The sequence below is a fragment of the Plutella xylostella genome, chromosome 6 (assembly GCF_932276165.1).
Source record: "Plutella xylostella chromosome 6, ilPluXylo3.1, whole genome shotgun sequence".
Lineage (NCBI taxonomy): Eukaryota > Metazoa > Arthropoda > Insecta > Lepidoptera > Plutellidae > Plutella > Plutella xylostella.
Genome location: NC_063986.1, coordinates 2,830,260 through 2,854,468, shown reverse-complemented (window position 1 = coordinate 2,854,468; position 24,209 = coordinate 2,830,260). Strand labels below are relative to the sequence as shown.

The window sequence follows — 24,209 nt, the reverse complement described above, 5'->3', positions numbered from 1 at the left end:
AGCATTAAGCTACACTTTTCCGTTTAGGAGTAATTTGATGCTTTTCTCAGTTGAACCATTTCATTGCTTGTGAGTGTAATATTTACATAGATAAAGATAAAGATAAAGAAACATTTATTCGACACATAGACAGCAACAACAACAAAAAGAAAAATACAGACTTAAAGAAAAGAAATACATATACAAGATAACAAGGCCAAAAAAAATAATAATAAAAAATTAACATGAGGCAAAAACAAAACATAGAGTACGTCGTCGTTTTAGTGTTGAATGTAGGGAGTTTTTAATGTTGTTTAGATTTGGTTATAAAGAGCCACAGTACCAGACAGTGCACATGTGAAGTACCCATTATTAGTTATGTCGTGTTAAATCTCGTGGCAAGATTCATATTTATCAAAGTAGTACCCATGTTTGTAAAATAGGAACGATTTTACGAATATATATTTGAGCAAGATTTGCTGTCGCGTCGCACTGCAGTCGCTAGTTTAGAACTGATCAAAGCTAGGGCTGTTTTAACATGACGTCTACATAACGTGACGGTGGATTTTGTATTTGTTTTAGTATTTATAGGTATAATTACCGTTCGTTTTCATAAAAATAATATGGTAGGTATAGTGCGATTTTGCAAAGACTTTTTAATTTTTTTGGGTAATTTACTTATCGTAAAAACAACAATTTAGTTAGTTAACAGATGATGTGTGCTTCAATAAAAGTCAGACATGGACTAAATAGCGGGAAATTAAACTATTAGTAATATAACCATTTCCGTTGTCATGACTTTATAGATAGGTTTTCTTACAGCCTTATCTTTCGGTGTAATCACCACTGCATTTAAACTTTCAAACAACTCGAGCTGCCAATTAAAGTTGTAACAGTAAACCCAATAACCGGCAACCCTACAAAATCCTGCCACGAACCGATTGTAAAATAGTTGTAAGAAAGCTCCGTCTCCACGGCGGTTTCAGCGTTTCAGACCGTGGCTTTGCGATATGACAAGGGCACGTCTAACCAAGACTCCCACTATAAAGTGTATTAAATTCGCCGTGCTACCGTTCCGAAACCGACCTTATTGACTGCAGCTTGCTTTGTTGCGGCATGGCTCGTTTAGCCGAACGGATGTTTGATTAAAATGGTGTGATACAAAGAGATGCTCTGATTCGTTTGCTCTGTAGTGTATTCTCTGTTTTCTTAGACTTTGGCAATTTTATTTCGTGTATTAAGGGGCGATTAGGACCGGATAGAGTAGCCATACAATACCCTGTCGAAGCATAATTATATAACTTGTTTGTAGGTAGAGATTTGCACTGAAATTTAGGAGGCTCGTTTCCTATATAGCTACATCTGACTTTGAGCAAAAGTTAAAAGAATATTGAAATAAACTGATCATTTTGACTGGCGTGCTTTCTAATCTAGAAGAAAGGGACAAAGAAGCGTAAAAAATGCATTCTCTAAACAAATCTGTCTCCGACAGAAACTTGCAAAATGAATTCACCCTCAAGATTCCATTGTGCTCTTCTCATGCGCAGACAAATAAAATGGAACACTGCGGAATATTAATACACAGTTGAGTTGACGCGAATACTTCAAGACTCCAAGTTCTGCGATGGAGAAACTTTTAAGCTCTACAGGGTGTTACAAAAGCGGTAGTGGTGGTGGTCGTTCCGAAAGGGGGTGACTCAGGGGATCATCAAAAAGTTGTGTCTAAAAGAAATTTTGAAAATTTGAGAAAAAATATTTTAGCTTCTTCATAAACACGTTATTGTTGGTCACGCACGTCATTACGTGATTGTTTTTATTTAAGAATGTTCAAAATCCTTAGAACAAAAGTTTTTAAACTTATTATGTGCATGTCTATGTTATTATTTATTTATTTTATTTCTTTATTGCATACACATAGTAACATACGGCTATGAAAAAAACGATGATGTTGATGACGTACTTCTATTAAAGTGTGGCTATTGTATAGTACCTAACTATTTATCAATCTGTGGTGTGGCTTTATTATTCTCATTGACCGATTGATAGTGATTTATGTTTGTAAAAATAAAGGGTTAATAAAGTATGTAAGTATTAAATCATAAATCTCATCTTTGAGCGTTTAAATACTGTTCAAAGTAATGATGATGATAATGGTTTTCGTAAATGTCCCCCATACCTTTGTTGAAACGAAAATCAGGCTACGGCCAATAAAATAAGTAATTAAATTGATATATCCCGACGGTAAAATATCTGATGCGGGATATTTGCATTGTAATGATAATTACAGGAGCTCTTTCAATAAAATGATGAAATAATGCAATGATGGTGGCGTTGAAAATAATTCGCAAAATCGTGTGGATAGCCGTAATAAGCTGTAAATGGCGAACGACTTATTAAACGATATACAGGCTGTTGTAAAAATGATGAAGTAAGTCGAAAAAGGATAGGGCGCCCAAGAATATCTTGGATAAGGACATTAAACCAGGAGATCAAGTCGATCAACATGAGCTGGCCAGAAGTTGTGGCTGCTGCCTCTGACCGTCAGAAGTGGAAAGCTGTAGTTGCGGCCCTATGCTCCACTAGGAGTTAAAGGACTTAAGAAGAAGAAGAAGAAATCGAAAAAGAGTGACTCACGGGCTCATTCTGATCAATTTTAGTTTTTCTGTAATTATTCAGTAGCCGCACACTGAGACATTCGGCGGGCGTAACGATGAAAATTGCATAGATTGAGCGAAAAGCTATAAAACTGTGAACACTACTTTACTATAATAATAAGAAGGCATTGTAAGGGTAAACTGTTTGCCAACTGGAGAAGCAGCCTTCAATAGTGAAACCGAAAAATATTAAAACATTTTACGTATTTTTCATCACGAAAAGATAAAACGAAATTTTAATACAGGACAATCTCGTCGCACTTTATATTGACGATAAATAATATCGTTCATTAACGATGTAATCAAACAACTCTTTGTGACGATAAAGTAATAAAATATTAATTTTGTCACTATAAAACATAGGTAATTACTTTCCATAACGGCAATAGCATTAAGGTGGGTAATAATAATTTGTAACAGTTTTAACAGTACCGGATTTAAGGATATTCCTTAATTAAAATGCTTCCCAACCAATTTCATTCATTATGCAACCATTAAGTTAAATGTTCCTTAAATGAAATAAGTGTTTACGCGAAAATAAATAGGCGTAAGTAGTTGATTCAAACATTTCCAACCCACAGTCTTACAAACTGAATACATAGTATATGAGGTATGGCACATAATTAGGTACATAATATATTATAGTACCAGCTGTTTTCGTCCAGACACTGAGTTCAGTATGAATAAACTTTGAAGAACATTTTTGCATAAGATTGAAAAATTATCACCATGCAACTTTTTTGAGCACGTGACCTTAAAAGTATTTTTTACGAATTTCAAAAGGTGGCTTGGAATTTTCTTAACCATTTGAGCTAAAAAGAGCTTTATTATACGGCCGACCAAAAAAGAGGGGTGTTGTAAGTTTTACATGTTTGTGTATCTGTGTGTATACGTAGCGTAGCGTAGCCCCCAAACGACTAAACTGGGCATAATTTTTAAAAATCGGCTGAGCCGTATAAAAGATATGCGGCAGCTACCGTTGAATGTCGGGTGTTTTTAACGTTGGTTAGGTTATTATAACAACAACAACAGTAAGGCTAATGCGGTGCACTCTGGTAAATGAAATTGCATGAACGTGTAGTGCGGTCGGGAGCGTAGTTTTGTTAAACAGCAAATACGCAATCTGTATGTATTACCGCGGCGCTCAAACTTTGTCACGTTTTGTTCTACCGACGCTATGGCTAGTGCACAACTAAAACAACTCTGTGATTTCGACCCTTAGATAAACAATATAAAATAAAGATGGAGTGGCTGTACAAAAAAAAAGGTCTCGACATTTAACACCCCACTTCCACTACTGAGCTCCTGCTTTGAATTAGTTCGGTTAGAGGATTTGTGACTTAATTTATTGGTACAACATTTCTGATTTTAGGGCTGTTTTTCTTATATAGTAACAAAAGTTTATGCTAGCGGTTAATAAAGAGCTTAGCGGTAAATAAGCTTTTCAACAAGTTTTTCAAATTTTCACTTGCGTTCACATTAATTGGCACTACAATACTGATTAAGTACATAATATAATTATGTAGAAAATTACTGTGACTTGTATATCACAGTGGTTTCTGAGTGTGTGTTGGTGTGTTGATGCATCCCCTAATGTGTCCGGCGACAGTTTGAGAAGCACAGTTTCCAGTGAGGCTTCATATCAGTAACAATGACTGTGTTGGCAGATGGCTACCATTATCTAGCCACTGTTATTGTAGCCGAGATTAGGTAAACATTAGAACAGCTTGTAACATTGTCGGACAACAGCTCTGAATGCTAAATAAACTAGTGGATAGACATTTCGTCTCGTCGTCCTTATATTTATTTTATTACTGGCTAGTAAGTAGTAGTTTCGGCTTAATTTTTTTTAGCTTCCCGTACGATTTCTGAGGTTTATTAAAGTAGAATAAAATAGAATAGAATACTCTTTATTTTGCACCATTAAAGACAACATTACAATTCACAACTTATATATAAAATAGTACAAAAAAGGCGGCCTTATTGCTTATTATTTAAAGTAAATATTCAGAGTGTTTAAAAAGCGATATGGCTCGCGACCTATCACATGAGTACAAATGCACAGCGAAAAGCGGGTGACTGGCTGGCGAGTCTCCATTGACTACCCCCTCGGGGGACAGTGGAAATAAAATATCTTATATCAGCACGTGGAGTGGGATCTTTTACACCTTTACAGCGGTGAAATGAAAAAGCGATTCTCGATTACTCTTCACTACTCAAAGTCAAAGTAAGTAAAACTCCCAGTAATAGATCTACCTCCATATAACTAACAGGTTGTAAATTGCTTACGATCTGTAATGTCCTGGCATTTACTTGGCACCACTCAAGTCCTATACATTACGATCAATCGAACGCATCCATGCACTAGATATCCATGCCTTGTCTCAATTACTCCACCCGCAATTGTAGCTTGAGACCTCATTACAACAAGAGCTCACTCTAGTAAGGATCAAGATACTGTGGAAATTGTCTGGCCGTAAATGGATGCATAGTGTGTTTATGATAGAGTAATTTTCAATTAACCTATTTGCGCCTTGTGTTCACAGTAAATATAATACCAATATTATAATTATAACTAGCCATTTGTTAAGGTATCAAATACAATGTAACAAATATTTATTTCAATAAATAACATGTACCTACATAAAGAGGTTTACGAGCACAGTGCATTTTGGAAACTTTGATTGTATTCGATTGACTACCTACGTTTCAAATCAACAAAAAATTAAGCTTTGTGTAGAAAAATGAGTGAAGATGGTGACCCGTTACAATCAGTGTAAGAATGAGAGTAATTATAAAAAATATCAACCAAAGAAGGACAATAACAATTAAAAAAAAAAACTACTACTCCCCTAAAGAAATTTCAAATCCCAAACAATCTATTACATTAAAATTTGTCCTGTGCCTCACAGCCCGCAACTCACAGAGGACTACCCTACATTGTACAAGTAAAGCCATAAACGTCTCAAAGTTCCCAACCGCGGCTGAAGTTATCAAGGCTTCTGCTGTAGGTACTGTAGTTGTCGAGATGACGACCAGCAAGAAACATCTGCGCTACCGCAGTCTCAGACTGAAACGCGGAATGGTGCTGGGATGTGGGAATAAAAATGTTTGAGTTGTTAGGCACAAGCTCGGCCACCACTTGAAATCTATCACTGACATCACTGTTCGCTTTAAAAAAAACTCGTAGGTACTTTCAACGAGTGGCGAACAAGAACACATGTTTTACAATAGTATCTCATCATAACGCATAATCAAAGTTGATCGAAATGATGCTACACATTTTATTTTTGATTGAAGTATTTTATATCTCATACTTTACCGATGTCTAGAAACCATTCTTTTTCATGTCCGTGGTAAAAAACTTATGTGCTTAAATCTAACACAGAAATCTTTCACAGAGTGCCGGTTAGCTCACGTATCCGTTGAGATAAACGTATTATAAATTACCTACTTCGCAGGTAAAAAAAAACGCATGTGATGTTATCATTTATTTGATGGTTGTCGAGACTGAATCGTCTTACATTTCTCAGTCCACATTTCACACATCAGAATCATAAAAAAGAGACTTCCACAAAATAGAAGCTTAAAACGGCTTTCATCAACAGAACGATGTCATTTAGCGGCTGAAATCGTTTCACTGTATGGAAACAAATTCAATTTAATGTTCACTAAGTGAAATAGCTTTTTGTTTTCCAACGCGTTACGTGGAAATAGCTGCTGTTGCGTTGTTGGGGCACGCACAGGATTATTGTCACTGACACTGATTTAACATATTCTACGTAGCTGTAGGTACTCAGTTTAAATATTGTTGTTGATTAAAACCGTGAGGCTTCTAGTAATAAAATGGAACGAAATGAAAATGATGCTTTTTAACTTTATTCTGTGCAAATGAAAAAATATAACAAATAAACACATTAAAGGTTCCTCTCGAGAGAGCAACGTACAGGAACTTCGCCCTCTCTCAGAATAGAATAGAATAAACACATTAAAATTTGGATTCATTAACCCAACCAATACAAGAATAAATAGCGTGCAAACTGCAAGTAACTAAAAAGACTAGAAGTAACTATAGTAAACTAAAACGTAAATTGGTAAAGTAAATGAATCTCCAAAAATAGACCCTTATTTAGATTGAGTAGGTACAATTATTGTTTCATACATAATGCAATACGGTAATACTTCTTATTGAATGAAAGCACTTAAATATAGTATCTTTTGTGAGTAAGAGCTTCCGCTTTCCCGAGTTTAGTAAGAAAGATATGTCATAAATAATGCCATAATGCTTTGAAGATTTTACATTCGTACGGAAATGGAATGGAGGATATTTTTTAAAGGATTATCTTTTTAAAATTTAAGCATGTCTTCTGTTCTTAGTTTTGAAATTTCCCATTGATTCAATAAAAGTTTTTGGCTGTGTTATTCTGTATTTCTTAATCTGAACACCATTAATTACATGTGTACAAGGTAGAGGAAGGCAAAACGCTTTATTTGTTACTATAGTCAAGTCCTTCTTTATTGACTCACCTAATATAATAAAATGGATACCGGTACCTAAATACATACTATTCATTTTCCTGATAGCCCCCAGTAGACTGCTTGGACAAATACTCGAAACAGGGAGTTATGCTTAGACTAACATTTAAACAAGACTCAGTTAACAGCTATCCTTTGCAAATAGTACGTGGTGAAAAAAATACAATCTAACTTTGGCAGCCTCCTAAGCGCTTTGCTTATTAGCCCAATTTTGTTTACCCAAAGAAAATCAAAGTTTGGCCTAGACGTTTGTCTTGATTGGTGTAATCTTGGGTTTGGACCGGGCGAGACCGTTGTCCACTACCACCGACTAAGAAACTAAACGGGGAATTTAGTATGGAAACGTTCGTGCGTGACCGAACTACCATTTTCTGTCATAATTGACACAGTTGACCGTCATATGGCTGTGATGTTTTTTGTCTACGCACTGTTGACGACAGCAGTGGACATACACCCTAGGGGAAGTGTTTTGGGTTAAGGAATCAGTCTGTTATGCCAGTTGGCGTCCCGCCAAACATCTATGTTGTGTAAAAAATTACTTGTGTGAGACGCCAGTGTTCGCTGAATAAGGTTTCTTTTTTATAGCCACTGTCTGCAGACTACGTTTGCAAAAAACAAGCGATTGCAGTCATGCTGTCTGTCAAACACAAAAGCTGGCTAGCCAGGAAATATAAGATTTGTCTAAAAACTACAATAAGTACCTAGGTACCTTTAAACATCTCCTTAATTAGCAAAAAACTTGTTGTACCTATTCGATGCATGCAGGATATTGCAACGATATTGTTGAATTTGTTCACTCAAAACACATTTTACGAAAACATATGAAACAGACATGAAAGTTATATCAGCCAACGAAAGGTATCCAATAACCCGACCGTCACAGAGTAACAAATTAAAGATAAATTACTTAATTGATACATGCACACTAGACACTCACAAGCTTACTTTGCTTTAAATGCTCTTCGAATCGTCTATCATTTGTCAGTAATTAGCTTTAAATAAATGATAGGTAAGTACTTAATTATTTCGCTGACTGTATCTAGCCCTTTCCCTTTACAGTGTAGAGTTCAAACGGTAAGTGTTCATACCGTGAGTTTTCATTGGCCATTCGCCCGTTATCAAGAACCAACCGGCGTGTTGTTTGACGTCGCTGTGTCAACAACTTTTGTAGCCAACAATTACTTACAGTACAGTGGCTGAGGGGGTCACTTTATATCACGAGACACGAAGTACCTATCTCGTTGTAACGTGGCGATTACACGACAGCTCTCGTTCGTTCGTTTTTCGTCAGTATAGAGACTATATTGTATAGAGTAACCCCCCTGCTTCGGCTTCGTAACGCAGAAAGGAAATGCGCAAAGGTTCTAAGTGCTTGAAATTGCCAGTTTCACTAAGCGTTTTGCTAAGTATGAAATGATAATGTTTTTAAACTGTGAGGGTGAAGTAGGCTATCGAATAAGTAATAAATGCTACGGAAGACCAAAAATACCTATTATATAGGTAAATATTATAAAAAAGCATTATTTATATTTTTAATAGTGAAAAATAAATCTCTATGTAATATTAGTACCTCGCTCGCTTTTAGTGATAATACCGTCTTTTTTGTATCTATGTATTTGTATATAAGCTTTGTAATTATGTTCTTGTGTGTGTACAAATAAAGAATATTCTATCTATCTATGTATCTAGAACCTATGTTTATTCGACTTGAAAGTATCATTTAAGTACATAATATTTTATAAAAATGAAGTTGGCAGGCAGATAAAAATTTAATGATATACGAACACAAAAGAAAGTAATAAAATGCAGGTACATTAAACTGGATATTTCGTAGAATTTTGTAGATATTCAATATTAGGTACAAAGTTACTGAATAATACGTTAAAACTTTTTTAGGACCCTGTAAAAAATAATATATTAGCAAATAAGAGACGAGACAGTTTTTTTTTACTCAAATTAGCTTGCTAAAAACTATATAAGAACTTTTAGATCTAGATATTAATTTGATTTATTTTCTAGCGTACTATATAAACTTTTTTTCTTAAAATATATTATCAAAATAAGTATGTTTTCTTTCTTATATTTGTAACTTTGTCTTAAAGTTAATTTATACTTTTTTGTTTCAGGTAGAGAAATAAAAGGTGTGTACTTAACCAAGTTCTTATGTAAGTAAAGTGCCTACAGTGGCCTGCACAGAAACCTGACCCCTCTTAGTTTGCCTCTTACATTGCTACTGAAAGTGCATATTTAATAGACGAACGAACGACCGAGAATTTTCACGGAACCGGCTCGCTTAATACAATGAGATCTGCAAGAAAAATCGTTTTTCTACGCTTGACATACTTATGCACAAACAATCCTGAAAATATAATTTTACATTTATAATACTAATCATTAATTTAATACAAAGTTTCAATAAAAACTATAACACAAGTTACTTACTAAGGTAGAGAGTCCATATTTCGCGGTATTCAAAATGGCGTCCTTATTTCGAGTTATATTTATTTTCATGATTATTACTCATTTTAATAGGTTTGGATACTCTAAAATTACATTTAATCGTTCATTATCTTTAACTGAAACTACTTGATGTAGTAAATATGTTTAAAATTGCCTAAAATTACTAAAAACTCATGTAATGTGCCGTGAGGGCGACGCCGCCATGTTTTTCATACAAACGCGACCCGGCTTACGTAAGGCCAGCCATATTTAATAATTGTGTTTTTTAATATTTATACGACGTTCAAATTTGTAAATAGTTTATATTTAGTTTATTATATTCTTATACTTACATTAAATTTAAATTTTAACTCTTTTTAAACTAATTAAACCCCTTTAAACTCAAAAACAAAATACCTCGGTATAATGGCCTGATTTCTATACGTTGTTCCTAACTCCGAGGTACCCTCGGTATAAGGAAAAGTACTATGTCATGATTTTTAGCTTATAACTTTACAAATAATAACATTTGAAGTATATGCTTGATTACATAATAATAATGATGAACGTGACAAGCTTATAACCTAATTCGGCGGTACAAAATATCCTCTAGGAATCTTAATATGACACGATAATTGTTGACGCAAAAATCATGGTTACCTAGAAAACCTTAACTTAGTATGTATATTTGAAATGATAAAAAACAGTGTAATTTTATCGCTATTAACGTAAGTGATACATATTTTTACCAATATTTTATGTATGATTTGAGTAACATAACGTAACATGTTGTTTCTAAATCGATAATTTGATAACTCGAAATATGGATTATTAAAATACTTGCTGAACCCCTAATATGGAGTATGACATTTTACATAGGTAGGTACCTCGGAAATCGGAATATGATAGTCATATAGTCTATTTAGTCATAACATCACACCTTCGCAGTGTCATCCGATGCCGTCATCAAACCATAAAATCAAGATGAATTAGCGACTTTCTTCCTAAATATAAAAGGGGTTTGGATAGATATGCCTGACTTTACGAAACTGCTACTAGATACTACCTACTTATTACTCTTTATAAAAGAAGAAAGAAAGAAATTTGTAGACGTAAAACTTTATTTGGGTGAATAAAATAACACACACGACGGTTGAGTTTTTATAACACTTATATACACAATTGCCTAATTTCATTTCTGTATTTTATTTCCATTATTCTTCTACTTCGTGGTCTGATGGCCGTTGTAATATTGTTATCCCAAAATTTCCAGATAAATGAATGTCCTGTAAACTGCATTTCATGTTTGGTTTAGGGGTCTGGTTGTTTTTTTAATTTTCTTGTTGTTGTCACTGAAAAATAAAGTAAGTAGGTAAATTGTATGGATAGTTGACAGAATTAAGCTTATTCTTCATTTTCACAAAACTTAGTGAGTTTAGAAACGAAAACGCTAGAACAAAAACCTAGGTTAGTAACTAAACTGATGCCAAATTACTTATAAAAACATAAAAATATTTCCATTTTACGTAATTTCCTAAAATAATTCGCACACAAGCTTACCTTATCGATTTTCCAATTGCATATTGCAAATACAAACATAATAATTTTATAAAAGATGTTTGTTTTCTAATGTAAAGACTAAACAAAAATACTTTCAAAGAATAGCGGCAAACTTTTCGGCGGAAAATTGACGGATGGCGGATGGCGCCGGCGCGCCTCCAGTCCAGCGCGCATGCGCCATAGTAGAGATGTACCGAGTGCAATGTTCCTTGCTTCCGACCTATGCTTGAATGAAAAAATAATCGATGCTGGATCAATTCCTGGGTAGATACTTTTATTATAATCACATTCGTTTATGGTAAATACATTAGGTAGTTATCGGAAATTAGTACTGATAAGGTATTTGTGCTTTTGTAAGTATTCGATACTTTTCCTCATCCCTTACACATCTACTTTTATTACGTATCATCAACTATTAAATATTTAAGTAAGAACATAAAATATCGTGGAAAAATTTTAGACCTTACTTAGATAATTAATAAAGATTTAACTATAGTAAAAAATATTTAAATCATTCGAGTTCAATAATCGATTATATTCGATTACTATCACTATTTCATCAATTTACCCCATCTCTACTATTTTTTTTATCGCTTGGAAAAGTCCATAGAACATCATAGAAGCATTATGAATATTTTTTCTAGCCAATGTTACCAGTTGCAATAATGAATTATGAAAATGTTACATAAATAATATAAATTATCACGAAAACCAATATAAATGGAGAGTATTTAATTCTTTTCATTATTTTCAACTACTATTTAGAATAATTAAATTTATTTGGAGTGCTTTAAGGTTAAAAAAGTACATCGATATTTTCGATTGTAATTTCCTTGCGTTCATGATTCATGGCCACACTCATGGAGCCACTGACAGGACTAACTCGGAATATGGAACAGGCTGCCTCGGTATATGGAAGAAACCATAATCCTACCTCGGTATTAGGGTAAATCGACATGTGTAATAAATTATATTTTTTTAAGTATAATTAATGTGTTATCAATGAATCTGTGTTAAGAAATATAAAATTTAACGTATATTCTTACAGAAGACAATATTGATGTAATAAGGAAGGTAATATTTCACATCAATATTGATGGTTACAAATGCTTATTTTTCTTACTTACTTTCAAATGTTGTGATTTACCTCGGAATAGGGACGCGTTACCTTACGTTGCTACTATTGCTTGACGTAACACCATATTTCGGAGCGCATTGCCCATTGCATTACAGCCCTCTTAAGCATCTTGTTACATAGTAGCCCCCCTGAAATAGCCTATTGGGAAGGTGAAAGAAGGCCCCTTTGCCTCGCAGCGTATAGAAAGTTAGCGCACTAGACTTTGCGAGTGCCTGGTAAAGCCACGATTGTATCAGCTTTGCCTCCGAGACCAAACGGGATTGCTTCTGAAGGAAACCCGTAAACTGAATGAAAACTGCCGTTTTGTCGCTTCTTCGGCTTGTGATGGATAAAGCCGCTGTTAACAGACAAGTTACTTATCCTAATCCTAACTAATATTATAAATGCGAAAGTAACTGTGTCTGTCTGTCTGTCTGTTTGTCTGTCTGTTACTCTTTCACGCCAAAACTACTGAACGGATTTGAATGAAATTTGGTATACATATGGTCTAAACCTTGACCAAGAACATAGGCTACTTTTTTTCTCGGAATTCCTACGGGATAACTTTTTAAGGCGAAGCGAAGCTCGCAAGAACATCTAGTAGAAGATAAAATGAAGTGTGTGAATGACTTCAGCTAATGTAGAATCAGGAGAACTTAATGCTTAATCCTAACTAATCCTAACTAATATTATAAATGCGAAAGTAACTGTGTCTGTCTGTCTGTCTGTTACTCTTTCACGCCAAAACTACTGAACGGATTTGAATGAAATTTGGTATACATACGGTTTAGACCCTGGGAAAGAACATAGGCTACTTTTTATCCCGGAATTTCCACGGGAAAACTTTTTAAGGCGAAGCGAAGCGCGCGGGAACAGCTAGTTCAATATATTATGATGTTAGGCTTGCATACACGCAAAATTTGTTTTGATTTTGAGATAATAGCAACGATAATTATTAGTTATATGTATGTACGGCTATTCTAATTATAACTGATTGTGAGAGCTAGGAAGCTACTGTAACCAAAACAATGGAAATGCAACGCCTACTAATTCCTCACCTATATAAGGTATAATGCAATCGTACTTAGATACATTGACCTTACGTTGAATAGGTAATTTGTCAACGCTTTGAAAGGTAGAATATATTCTTTTTACATAATAAATTATCCTTAAAAAAGCTTCATATATAGTACTTATGTAGCACTAGGTATACACTTTTGCATACACCTATTCAAAATAACAAACCGCCTTTCATTCATTTAAATATTGTCAGTTTGTAGTAAAAACATTACCCTCCTCCTTCGGCAGTCGGGTTAAAACATACAAATTAGATTCAAAATGAATTTGAATAGTTACAATATTAAAATGTTCTATCCCAGTATTGATACTGTACTATTTAACCAGCATTGTTCCAGATTGTATTGCTAGCTAATTAATTAATCCGAAATCGTACCAACAGATTATCGTTTAAATTACAAAATAGCATAGCTTGATCATTAGTCTGATTATTATTATAATATCAAAGGTATTTTCGTGTAGTCGGGCGGCCTTGGATGTATTATATCGTAACAAAAAAAAAAACATTTCATATCGATTCTTCCGTTTCAGTAGGGTTACTCTTACTGCCTCCGTGGTCTAGTGGTAGAAGCTTCGCTTCATGACCCGCTTCAGAGGTCCCGGATTCGATTCCCCAGTGGGACCATCAATTTGTGTTTCTAAATTGTGGTTCGAAGTTTGGTTAGGACATAGAAAGGCTGATCACCTGATGTCCGAAACAGTGAAAACGATCCATGCTGTCGGATGGGCATGTAAAGCAGTCGGTCCTGCGCCTAACTCTCTCCAGTCGTGTCGGTCATTCCGTCCCATTGGGCTATGAGAGTGATGGAACAGAGAGTGCTCCACACACTTGGGCACTATAATCTACTCCTGCGTAGGTGGCTGATCTCAAATGAGATTGGCCGCCGTGGTCGAAATTCGGCAAGGAGGACATTTTTACTCTTTACTGCCGAAAAACAAACCGTTTGTTGAAGCTGTCCTGCAATAGGAGATAGAATTGTGGCTCGTGCGACAGTGCTCCGAAACTTAGTTTTTCGTCATATAGAGTGACCCTCTTGAGCCACATACAGGGTGTTACAAAAGTGGTATAAGTACTAAGCTGAAAAGAGTGAGATGAGTCAGGGGGTCATCCTGAACAAATTTCGTTCTACGAGTTTTGGAAATTCACGAAAAAAATGCTGTTACCCATACCTAGTACAAGTCGCGTGATAAAGTTTATATGGAAAAGCTAAATATGGCACAACATAAGTGGTTCAGAATGACCACCCCCACACTGTATACATAGCTTATAACTTATAACATGCTTTCATTTTTTAGAAGGTAAAATATCTGTAATATCCTGACCGACTGCGATATAAAACGTTCAAATATATTGACTCGTATGCCCCTAGGCCTATGAATGATTTATAACCTTTTGAAGAAAAGATACCTCATACATGATTCAAAAAGTAAAATATGACATCAGTTTGGTCTTAGTGCTTATAGGTATTATATTTTCCGCAAAAAATTGTTTTTCATCGGTTATCGCAATTTGTGCGTGTACGGTCATGTGCAAAGAAACCTGACCCCCCTCTCATAGTAACAGTGCTTCTGTGAGGGGTCAGATTTCTCTGCCCCTTACTGTACCAGTGTACCTACTTGTAAGTATATAGTTAAAACAGGACAATTATCGTATTTTTTGGAACGGAAACTAACAAAATTAAAACATTTACCTAAGTATTACAATTTTTGTCAATAAACGATTACAATCTAAACATGTTTGTAGAATTTGTCATTGTTTTCTCGTGTAGGCGGAACGATGGCATAAATCCCTTTATTAAAATTGAAGTGAAATATTAATTAATCGCTGCGTAGGTACCATAAAGTTATATGGATGAATATGTTGCCGTACACAATAGGCACACTGGTACTTACAGTAATGAAACAAAGCTTATTACAATTCTACTTAAGTTTCACTCGTTATATTATATTTCTGGCAGCATGTTACTTACTATACATCATATAAAATATAAGGTGTTATAACACCATTATAATGAATGGTTCCTATAATATGTTACAATATACAGACCACGTAACGGCGGCGTATAAAAATACTTTTTTCATAAAAACAAGGCTTCATTTCTAGTGATCCAATGTATGACCGTTGAAAATATTGCTTATCCAGAAGGCCTAGCACGATGTGCAAGACGCTCACGTCAATTCGTGAAAAAAGGCTTGGCTTATGCCCCGTGCTAGGCCTTCTGGCTATGATTCTAGTGACCCATCAGAGAAGGATAGAAGCGCCTGATGTCAGCCCCAGATTCCTCGGAGGAGTAGCGGGAATAACGAAGAAAATAATTAGTCGCATCAGACTTTTTACATTTTTTTAATCAGCAAATTTTTGTTATGGAAAATAAAAATATTCACATAATGAAAAGAAAAGATCGAAATTACCTCAACGGAAACCAATTGAGCCCAAATGTTTGCTTCAACTGATGTTGTTATAAAAAGGTAGGCAAGGTAAATACATTCGGAATTCGGATATTTGAAACCGTAACAAATCTAAAATAAGAATAGTTCTTTTTAAGGTATTGTCCCTTTTGAAGATGGCCCAAGTTATTATTATTTATGTATTGATGTATACAATTCTCTACGTTTGACCAAGCAATTATGTTTATTAAACGCCGGTAAAGATACACATATAGATTCTAAATGTGAGAAAACCTATCACGTGAGTGCAAATGTGCAGCGAAAAGTGGGTGGCTTCGCTTTGTGAGCCACCTCTAACTACCGATTCGGGGATTACAGTCGTGAGTGCATATGAATGTATGTAAACGCCGGTTTAAAAAATAAGGGTGTCATGAGTTTAGCTCGGTGGCATGCCTATCACTTTTGCGGACTGTACGTATATTACATTTATATGCGATGGGGTTCCATCTCACTCGGCAACAATACGAAGTTTTCGATGTGAGAAACTTTTCCTTTGATAACAACAGCCCGTAGCAGTTCATTCATTGAATGACAAATACACTCATATAAAAAAGAAAAGTCTACATATTCTGTTTATTTTACGTGGATTATTCGTGAAAATGTGAGAAAAAATGTGAGCACACACGAAAAAGTTTTTTTTACATCTATAAACGATTCAATAGAGATGCAATTTTAATTCACAGGCGAGATTTGTAGGAATCCACCCAAAAAACTTTTGAATATATTGCATGTTACCTAGATTTACTTTACAGTTCGCAAGTCTACGTTTGTAATAACATACTAATTTTAACCGATTTGGAAAAAAGGAGGATGTTCGCAAATCATAGGTATGTACTCGTAATGTATTTATTTTTGTATGTTCAGTATGTTCACCTCATTTTATACTACAATGCCACAAGAATCATCTTTCTATTTACTTTTGTGCTTAAGCTTTCATTCAGAGCCTTCCCAAATTTTTTCGATGTCTAAGTGAGCTTTTGCCACTTCGTATTTGTATTCGGCAAAGTCATCGTGAAATTTGGTTTATAAGCTTAAGTAGGCATACTCCCGTTCAGTGTGAAAAAGGAAAACCGTCCAACTTTTATAATTTGCTGTGATGTAATTTCTTAGCCTGAATTTATGAAAGCTATTTCTTTATTTAACGTTTGGATGATTTTCGAGGTATCCGGCTGAGATTCGTCACAAATGCCGAATACACCTATTTCTACTGGTTTTTTTTCTTCTTATATTTATGCATTAATAAAACATTAGCGTGTTTCTATGTTTAAATAGTGCATTTGAAGGTTTCATTTCCGGTTTGTTCTTTATGAAAAAGAAAAAATGAGGATTATAAAAGTGTTTTTTCATGATCAATGAAAAGCAGTTGAAAAAGTTGAAAGTTGTACTGATAGTACCTGAACTATAGTTTGTGCGCTGTAACAGAATAGTAGTCTTAATTCCATGGACACGTCGCAACGAATCGGCTCTGTGATAGATGTAAAACGAGGGAGCAAAATCCCGGAAAAAACTATTTGCTGTCATGATGGAAAAAGGCACTACAGTGTTTTGTTTTCAGTTACACGGTCGGTCGTGTACACATTGCATTTATACTCTGTCCCAGTTTTTAATAAATGTTCATATTATACCTACTCGTATTTTAATCAAAGCTGTTGCTTGAGCAAAATCTAATATTTTCATTTATTTTTTGTAGATTTTCAAAAATAGGTGCTTACTCATTTTTTAAAGAAAAAAGATTTTTTTACAATATATAGATTATACGATGTACATGCTTATGAATAGTGATAGAAAAATAGATTTTAATAAATTTCTTAACATTTTCAGGGACATGACTTGAAATTTCTCTATATCCTAGCTAGTCACGGTACTAACATCCATCAGTCAAAGGACACTTTACCTATTATTTATCTTGACATTTTATGATACATCGTGTACCCACATCCTTATTACCATGTACGAAGGGCAAGGCCAACACTATCCCTTGTCTTTTAACATTCAACAATATTATTAAAAAAAAACCGGCCAAGTGCGAGTCGGGCTCGCGCACAAAGGGTTCCGTAGCAGCAAATATAATTTACAGTTAAATCAACCTATCTCAAAAACTATAAGAGATACTTTGATCAAACCAAAAATCGTTGAAAGAGTTAATTAGCATGCATCACCTCTATTTTTTTTAGAATTTTATACCCCGTAGTTATAAAAATAGAGGGGGGGGGGACATACTTTTTACGACTTTGATGAGCTGATATCTCAAAAACCGTTCACTTTAAGAAAAATGTTTTTTAGAAAACTTTATATCATTTTAAAAGACCTTTCCATTGATACCCCACACGGGTATGTACATCGAAAAAAAAATTTCATCCCTCAGTTACATGTATGGGGGGCCCCACCCCCAATTCTTTTTTTTACTATTTAGTGTCATATTTTTGTAGCGGTTCATACAACACATATTCCCATCAAATTTCATCACTGTAGTACTTATAGTTTCGAGTAAATCGGCTGTGACAGACGGACAGACGGACAGACGGACATGACGAAACTATAAGGGTTCCGTTTTTGCCATTTTGGCTACGGAACCCTAAAAAGATCCCGACGAATTGAGAACCACCTCCTTTTTTTGAAGTCGGTTAAAAATATGCCATTGCCATTTCGCTCTATGCATTCAAAGTTAATCTTGGTGGACCAGTATCGTTTCAATTCAAACTTTTACTATTACCTGATACTTCACTGGAGATAATTAAAAGTTCCTGTTCAGGTGACCTAAAGCACATAGCTAAAACTCAAATATGTATAAGTTTTCATAGAAGTAGGTTAGGTACCTACACCTTTGCTGTAGGCCTAACATTCTAAATACACCATATCATATATCAATTATGCCCGCTACCTTAAAATATACATTGTTCAAAATACGAGTATAATCCGAACCCGATTTTATACCTTCATTACGGCACAAGTACCTACATCGGACATTGTTACCCTACCTATGTTTCCTCATGCCAAAATTTCGCCCGGCAAACCTATTTCAAAATACCTAACATGTTATCGATGTGACCCCTGGACCAGGCGGGTAGATGGATCGTTCGATTATATATTCAGGTAGATTCAATTTATTTCGTATCAAAAAAGTTTCGTTTAGAATCATAAATCACGTGGATGGTGGTTCAAGAAAGTTTTATGTTTCATGCATATCGGTACCCAGCGAAAATTATTATTTTTAATATAACCTAACCAACGTGAAAAACCCCGAAAATCAACGCTAAAAGTCGCATAACTCTTGAATGGCTTAGACGATTTTGAAAAAATATGGCACAGAAGACGGGATAACACGGTCTATGCTATGACCCAAAAAAAAAAATTGAAAATCGTTTAGGTACTCCATTTTAGAGTTATGCTACCACAGACACAAACTATAACACCCCTCTTTTAGAAAAAAATAAGACTTAGGGAATATGGGAAGCTACTAAAGTAATTAAATCTATTAATTTTGTTTCCGAGAACTGAGAAAGCTATCTTTATACATGTATTATGAAGGTAAAGGGTACCTGATACATACATATAACCTTTCAGCATCACTCGTCTAAGTCTTAATCACAAGATAAGATGATCTGTTTTCAATCTTACCGTATCCACGTAAAGACATATAACATAACGTAATATATATATATTTATGTAGTAAATGTCTACGGTAAACGTATTCAGACACTACAATGCGCTTACAACAAGCTTATATAATACAAAAAAATTATACCATTTTATTTTCATGTCACATTTTTATTCTGATCTTGATTAACTTCATTCTACGAGTAATCATGAAAAATACTACTACTACATAATATGTTACTCCCACGATATGTAAGTAAATACCGCACAAAAAAAAGATAGATTTCATGGTATTGTGTTCTGTGGTGTAATACACAACCCCAGACGTTAAAATAAGGATGCCATAAGTTTTATGAAAGATGAACATTGTAGAATTGCATGATTAGGTAGGTATAATCGCATGCTTATCCTGAATAGGGAGGTGGGACTTAAGAGGCATCAGTGTCAGAGCGTGTAAAGAGAAAATCCCTGATCGAGCACGCCTTAATACCGCCTTCTATTTAATAGGATTAATAACGAAAGATTATTAGCAGGTAACTCTACAGGGTATAGACTGTTGATTATAATTATTGGCATCGAGGATTGACAGAACTGTTGATGAAGGAACAAATTGTTTCAGCCATGAAGATCGAAAATTAAAGGACTAAACTATGAATTTCATAGTATAATATTATTATTTTATGATGAACGTAATTTTTTACAAACTAATCTACGTTCGAGAAAGGAATATTTGTCTAATATGCAATTATCTAATAAAAAGTTGCACAAAAGGTATTCTTGCCCCATACAGAATGTAACTTAATTCACCAGTAAAAATATGTACAATACCAGGAAGATCAATATAAAAACAGAAAACTAATTCCTCCTTTAAGTGATCATTCTTTATAATTGTTAAGTTCTACTATTTGATATCCTTGTGCTGATTCCGGTAAAGCTGCGTACAGACCGAGCAAACGAACGCCAACGAACGGGTTTCGTTGACCTTCGTTGCTGACATGCCCTGTGTTATGTATGACAAATATCCATTCGTTGGGCGTTCGTTAGGCCGGTCTGTACGCAGCTTAGTACGGTGCGAACTTGGACAAGACGAAAGTCATATACAATGCTCACATCAAACCGGAGCCGGTCGCCGTTGGTGAGGCAACAATCGAAGTTGTGCAAGAATATGTCTACCTCGGGCAGACTATTCGGCTAGGCAGAAGCAACTTGGACAAGGAGGCTGCAAGGCGCATCCAACTGGGTTGGGCTGCATTCGGGAAACTTCGTCACATATTCTCCTCAGCCATTCCTCAGAGCCTGAAGACAAAAGTCTTCAACCAGTGCGTCCTGCCAGTGATGACATATGGTGCAGAGACGTGGACACTGACGGTAGGACTGGTCCACCGATTTAAAGTCGCTCAGCGTGCTATGGAGAGAGTTATGCTTGGGGTTTCTCTGATGGATCGTATCAGAAATGAGGTTATCCGTCAGAGGACTAAGGTTACCGACATAGCTGTCAAAATATGCAAGCTGAAGTGGTAGTGGGCTGATCATATCTGCCGAAGAACCGATAACCGTTGGGGTAGACGAGTGGAGACCACGAACAGGCAAACGCAGCGTGGGCCGCCCTCCTGCCCGCTGGACTGACGACCTTAGGCGAGTGGCGGGTAGTGGTTGGATGAGGAAGGCCGAGTACCGAGTGTTGTGGCGCTCCTTGGGAGAGGCCTATGTCCAGCAGTGGATGATTATTGGCTGATGATGATGATGATGATGTACGCAGCTTAAGACATATGAAATTGAGGCAAATTATTGCAGGCAAACACAAGATTAAGACGCACACCTGGTTACCAACGGCAGTGTCGATCGCTGTCTCTATGGAAATTTACCCCGCGCTTATCAGCAAAAGTATCCTACATACCCCATTACTCCACACAAAAACACCTTCCAATAGACCTATTCCATAATCAAAATTCAAATCTTCCGAATGGGTAAAAAGACCGAAATGCTACGTTTAACACCCCATTATACGAATTCAATACGAGTAGCATATTGGAATGTCAAATGAGATAATAATGTTACGTATCGTGTCTTACACCTTTGAATGTGGAGGTCTTTGAATAAGGTAATGAGAAGAGCATATTCATACGTGAGTACCTATATAAGGACTATTACCTTATGTGAGACGGCTTTGACTTCGTGACGGCGGGAGTATTGCTTCTGTGATTCTCATTTCTACGTGCCTAGTTCTTTATTTAAAAATGCACATGCAGTTGGAATACATTGTAGGATATTGACCTATAGATTCATCATAGGTACACGTCCGTATAATAACGCTTTCATATTGATGGATAATCGCCTAAATTATGATAAGACTAAAGAAAATGTATGAGATCTAAAGTGCCGATGCTATGAATAAAGAAGTGCATCGAACTCGCTCAAAATTTCTAGCGGATATGCGATATGAGTATGTACAAGTTGTAGCTTACCTTATTTATGGTTTGTATTCGCATGCTCCATGACTGCTACACTATTCGTCTGGTGGTTTAAGTTGTACATTTACTACATCAGAATAACAAGCAAAGTCACTTTCTTTAACTTTATTAAAGCGTTTTTAAAACACCTTGCGTACACATGTTTTTAGGATTAAGTTAAATGAAGTACCTCCCTAAAAGTAGGTAAGTAGAGGTAAATAACTATTAAGTTAATTGAATTTTGGTAATATCAAAAGCTGGCAGCGCGAGGAGAAAGTTCATTATAATTATAATGAAGTTATAATGGTATGAAAAGCTCCATCTGTATTTATGTACAATGTGTAATAATTTACATACGTGAATAATTTGGGGTAGTCGCCTAAATCCAATAATTAACTTATGGATATTGTTATAAAATATAATTTAAATAAAAACAAGTTGTCAGTTTAGTCACTTTCGTGTGACATATTATTTAATAAAAAAATATTCAGTTTAATTTTATGTTCACAGCAACTTTGTCATACTGTCTTTTTTACTGTTTTTGTTTGTAGTATATTAGTATTTCTTATTTGCATCTGTGAGCCCCGCAAGCTTTCTTATTAAATTCCTTAGTATTTTCTCAACAGTTATAATTAAGTATAAAAGAAAATTCAACTGAACCAAACTAAAAGAGACTAGCATAAAACTTGCATGTCAACGTTATACAGGCTGTTTCCGAAAGTGGATGATTGCTCATCATTGTAATTACACTTTGTTCTTCGACTTTTGGAATTTTGTAAAGACAAACGATTACTACCCATAGTAGAAGAGTCACGTGACCAACAACGTTAATAAAATAGCGAAATTCTACTTAAGATCGAAATCCATTTATAGATTACTAGATGTTCCCGCGAGTTTCGCTTCGCCTTAAAAAGTTTTCCCGTGAGAATTCCGGGATAAAAAGTAGCCTATGTTCTATCCCAGAGTCTAGACCATCTGTATACCAAATTTCATTCTAATCCGTTCAGTAGTTTTGCGTGAAAGCGTAACAGACAGACACAGTTACTTTTGCATTTAAAATATTAATATTAGTTAGGATTTTGATGTTCGAATGTGGCTCAAACTCAAAGAGTCGAACTAAACTGAATAGACCGTGTGGGGAATCGAAGCTAGCAAAGCCATAGCTCAGCGGGTATCGGGCGGGAATCGCGTATGTAAGTGTGCGAGCTAGCCGCATATTTCACCACTTAGACGTTCATAGCTGTTATTGATTATCGAGCCAGTTTCGGAGTAGGGCACTTTGGCTGTGGAAATGAGAATGGTTGGCTATGGCAAGGAGTTTTTAGAAGCAACCCTTTACATTTACAGTGTCGCGACACTCGCGACATCTATCCTAACTAATATTATAAATTCGAAAGTAACTGTGTCTGTCTGTCTGTCTGTTACTCTTTCACGCCAAAACTATTGAACGGATTTGAAGGAAATTTAGTATACATATGGTATAGACCCTGAAAAAGAACATAGGCTAATTTTTATCCCGGAATTAAAATTAAAAACTTTTTAAGGCGAAGCGAAGCTCGCGGGAACAGCTAGTAATGAATAAGCGCAAGCTAAGACGTTGAGATATATAATATCCTGCGAAGAAAATTTTAAATCCTACATCGCTGTATCAAAGAGTTCCAGCTAGTTAGTATTCATATTTTACTGAATCCCGACATTTAACCGTAGGGCCGTTGTCCACCAAGCCTAACGGACATAGATTAAGAAACCTCCCTTTTCATCATCTTTATCAATTTCGATGTTTTTTTTATACCTAGCAAAATAAGAAGTAGTAATAATGAATCAATAGTTCAGGCACAAGTATATATATACAACATAATTTAGTTTAGTAAAATTCGTTTCGTTATTGCTTAGCAAATAAGGATTCCAAGAAGATATTATTGCCTCTTCTATTTAATTTTCTTAATAGCCAAATAATTTAGTGATATGGACTTACTAGCTGTTCCCGCGAACTTCGCTTCGCCTTAAAAAGTTTTCCCGTGGAAATTCCGGGATAAAAAGTTGCTTATGTTCTTTCCCAGGGTCTAGACCGTATGTATACCAAATTTCATTGAAATCCGTTCAGTAGTTTTGGCGTGAAAGAGTAACAGACAGACAGACAGACAGACAGACAGACACAGTTACTTTCGCATTTATAATATTATATAATGGACTTATGTTACAGTAGGTACCTCAGGGGTAGACAACACTTAATAAATTTGCTAGAAATCCATTATATCTACCTTATGTAATTAAGTGCCTACCTAAAAATAAATATGTTTATGTTTAACTACACTTACAATTACATTGTCTACTGTTTTTTTTTGTACAACT

At 35.3% G+C, this 24,209-nt stretch overlaps 1 protein-coding gene across 2 annotated transcripts in view; it reads left to right on the top strand.

Annotated features, from left to right (window-relative positions):
- The window catches only part of LOC119694119 (angiotensin-converting enzyme), a 156,482-nt gene that overhangs the window by 84,134 nt on the left and 48,139 nt on the right, over positions 1-24,209 (top strand). For both annotated transcript variants that reach the window (XM_038119719.2, XM_048621728.1), the window contains one exon: positions 9,296-9,310. The gene's annotated coding sequence lies outside the window, so the exon portion shown is untranslated. The remainder of the gene's footprint in view (positions 1-9,295; positions 9,311-24,209) is intronic.